The 3,767-nt window shown below is 61.4% G+C and overlaps 1 protein-coding gene across 1 annotated transcript in view; it reads right to left on the reverse strand.

The window, feature by feature from the left end:
* The window catches only part of ARHGEF37 (Rho guanine nucleotide exchange factor 37), a 14,118-nt gene extending 13,514 nt beyond the window's left edge, over positions 1-604 (reverse strand). The window contains exon 1 of the mRNA XM_017823007.1: positions 585-604. The gene's annotated coding sequence lies outside the window, so the exon portion shown is untranslated. The remainder of the gene's footprint in view (positions 1-584) is intronic.
* Positions 605-3,767: the final 3,163 nt, after the last annotated feature.

Consider the following 3,767-nt stretch of genomic DNA (forward strand, 5'->3'; position numbering starts at 1 on the left):
GGGGGGGGGGGGGGGGGGGGGGGGGGGGGGGGGGGGGGGGGGGCTCTGAGCATCCCTGTTTGTAACCACGGGGCTCCGAGCACGCCTGTCTGTAACCAGGGGGCTCTGAGCATCCCTGTTTGTAACCAGAGGGCTTCCAGCAGGGGGGGGGGGGGGGGGGGGGCTCTGAGCATCCCTGTTTGTAACCACGGGGCTCCGAGCACGCCTGTCTGTAACCAGGGGGCTCCCAGCATCCCTGTTTGTAACCAGAGGGCTTCCAGCATCCCTGTCTGTAGCGAAGGGGCTCCCAGCATCCCAGTCTGTAACCAGGGGGCTCCGGGCATCCCTATCTGTAACCAGGGGGCTCCGGGCATCCCTGTCTGTAACCAGGGGGCTCCGGGCATCCCTATCTGTAACCAGGGGGCTCCGGGCATCCCAGTCCGTATCGCGGACACGGCCGCCCCCCGGCCCTCCCCAAGATCCGAGCGCAGGGATCCCCAGCTCCGGGCCCGCAGGTCTCACTGCGGCCCGGGAGTGCCACCCTCGCTCCCCGCTCAGCCCCGGCGTCCCCTCCGCGCCCCGAAACCCCAGCCCCCGGCTCTCACCTGCGGCGCAGGTCGCCGTGCCCGGCCGCGGCCGCTGTCGCGCTGCTGCGGGCGGTGACACCGCAGCCGCAGCCGGGCTGGCACCGGGCGGAGTCCGCGGTACGGGGCGATCCCGAGTGGGGGCTGATCGATCCCGAGCAGGGGGTGATCGCTCCCGGGGGGTGCCGGCCCCGCCGGTGCCGGCCCCGGCAGCCGCAGCCGGTCGGAGGGAGGCTCGGCGGGGCGGTCCCTGCGCACGCCCGGCGGGGCGGGGGGGTTGGCGGCCGGCCCGGGTGGCAGCGGCTGCCCCGGAGCGCACCGCCCCCGCCGGCACCGGACCGCGGCACGGCGGCGGGGGGGCTCCGCTCTGCGATAGCAGCCGAGCCCACAGCGCCGGGCCCGGCTCTGTATTGGCCCCCCTGCCCCAGGCCCCCCTGCCCCCTGGTCCATCCTCGAACCGCGGTGCCCTGGCAGCAGCTGCGGCTGGAGAGCAGGGGGCACACCGCCTCGCCTCTGCCATAAATAACACGGACAGGCCCCCGGTGTCTCCATGGCCTTGCTGCAGCTCCGGTGTGCCGCCTTCGTTGATGCTATGGTGCCCCCCGCCACTGTCCCTAGGCTCTGCCATTGCTCAGCAGCTGCTCAGCCACGGAAAAGGGGGCAGAGAAAAGAGAAATGAAAATATAACCGAGAAAGTGGTTGCCAGGATTAGGGCACTGGGAGACGGTGGCTACTTGGCATGAAGTTGTTTTTATGCTGGTGAGGTGTTTGCATCCTCATAAACAAGCTATTGAGAAGTGAGGCTGTTCCTTAGCCAACTCCTGTAGCTGGGAGCTCAAATTCATCCCAACCGCAGGGAGGGGACAGCAGCACCTGGGTTTTTCCAGGCTGACCCGCAGTGTGCAAAAAGCATCGCGTTAAAAAGGACTCCGAGTCCTTCAGTGACTCACACAGGTCACAAGCAGCAGCTGTGTCTAGATCCAAAACTCCCCATGGGCCAGGACAAGCTCTTTGGCACCTCCAGCCCTTCTAGGTCCCTTTCCGGGACCATTTTTGATATGAGCTGGGCAGGGCAGCATGGGGACCCACATGCACCTGCTCCACTGGCTCCCACCCAGTGCTGGTGCCAGGAAGGCCATCCTGTCCCTCTGCCTGCCCTGCCTGCATCCCATACTGCCCGTGGAGAGGCTGGGTGCAGCTCATGGGGCCCCAAGCAATGACTGTGAAACTGCTCTCCTTCATCCCTGCACTGAAGGGGTGCTGGAGCACACAGGAGCAGTTGTGGGTGGGTAAGCTGGGCAGCCAAGCAACAGAAGAAGCCAAGGATGGGAAGAAGTCCAAGCTGGTCTTTGGGGGAGAGGCCAACGAACACACAGCAATGTCCCCTGTCTGAGTGGGTGGTCAGGGTAAAGCCACCCCAGGAGAATTGTTCCCAGGCTGATCCATGCTGTATGGGCTTAGGGAAAGACATGTGGCCATGGGAGAGACCCGCATGTGGCTGGGCAGTGAGGGCATTACCTGTCTGTGGCCTTGGGAACACAGATGTCCTTCCTCCCTTACAGGTGGCAGCAGGGATTCAGTCCATGACCAGGTGCTTTCTGAAGCAGCGAAAGGCCTGGCCAGGCAGCCTTTGGGCTGTCATCACACCGACATCAGTTCTCCAGCTCTGTCCTTGGGCAGGTGCTCTTACTGCCATGTCCAAGCAAACCATCAGCCCTTGAGACACATCACCACTGCTTTGCTCTCATCGGCATATTGTGGATGATCATGCCAGGGCAGGAACCATGCTCCGTCAGCTGCCGAGGGAGTCCCAGCAGGGCAGTGCTCCCTCCTTGGTCAGCACCCTGACCCACCAGGCCCAGCTCCACCCTGCCAGCTCACACCGTGGGTGTTGCCTCAGGCATATTTCCCATTGCAGTCTGGTTTTTCAGAGGCTGTGTAACCTGGCTCCAGCGAGTTCCTTGCAGGATGGCCTCGCCGTCCTCCTTCCTGACACCTCCTTCCCCCCAGCGCAAGTCGTTTCCTTCCTGCTGTGCCACTGGCCCCACACACCTCTCATCCAGCCCTGGACTGGGCTGCGGCTGCACTCACCTCACCTGGGTGGCTCAGAGACCAGGAGCAGTGTCACAGTGCTGTCACCACTCCAGGGCTCCCCAGGCAGGTGTGGAAGTAAGCTGGCTGCCCTGGCCTGGCTCTCCTTACACAAGGAAAGCAAATAGGCACTGGCTGGTTGAGCACAAGTGTTTGTGTCCCACTGTGAGGTGTTGTGCTCAGGCGAAGCCAGGCTAAAGTATTCCAGTGGGGTGGGCTGTCTCCTGGCAGTCTTGGCATCAGCTCCCTTGTGGGTGTGCCCCCAGCCTGACAACAAGAAACCTGGTAAACAATGTCAGGGAGTGGGGCCGTGTGTGGGATCACACTTGGGACTGCACAGCCGCCGAGGGAGCCAGGACTGTCTTCACCTGCAACAGAGCCAGCTTTGTGCAACCTCATTGCAAAAGTGTTTTCACAGGATGCTTCTCACAGAGCAGGGGTGAGCCACCTCCACAGCACTGCCCGGCCCTCCTCATACCCACTGCCACAGCAGGAGTGCTCTGCCAGCCCTCTTCTGGCAGTATTTAAGAAAAAAATCAACCCCATGTGGCTTGTGGGGCTAGATCCTCCATGACACTCCTTGTGTGATTGACCACAGGCTCAGTCCAGAGACTGGAGAAACACCTGACAGTCCTGGGCTCCAGCTCAAAATAGGCATCGTGGTGAAAGCCTCAGGAAGAGAGAGGCAGATGGGAGGCAGGAACTTGTGGCTGCCCAGCAACCATCCAGGCAGAAGGTACCAGGAGGTGCCTAGGAGGTGGTTATTGCCCCCCTACATCTCATCCTGAGCTTCTGCTCCAGGAAAGCTTTTTGCTGTTGACAAGGACTTTTCCTGCTACTCCAAACATTAACGTGCAGGCTGTTGGAATGAAAGCTAAAGCCATCAGGGGGCTCTGTGGGAACGCACCAGACAAGCTTTGAGTTAGACAGGGCTTGCTCAGAAAACAAGCAAGGCCTCCAGCCATGGAAAGAACGACAGTTCAGGTTCTGCCAAATAACAACAGCAGGCGGGGGTTCCTCTCCCAGCAGCAGGTTTGCACAGGAAAGTTACATTTCCTCTATTTAATCTTTTCCATTATTACTGTTCTTTGGATTTCTTTCCCGTCTTGAAAG

Source organism: Lepidothrix coronata, unplaced genomic scaffold, assembly GCF_001604755.1.
Source record: "Lepidothrix coronata isolate B3197 unplaced genomic scaffold, Lepidothrix_coronata-1.0 Scaffold100, whole genome shotgun sequence".
Lineage (NCBI taxonomy): Eukaryota > Metazoa > Chordata > Aves > Passeriformes > Pipridae > Lepidothrix > Lepidothrix coronata.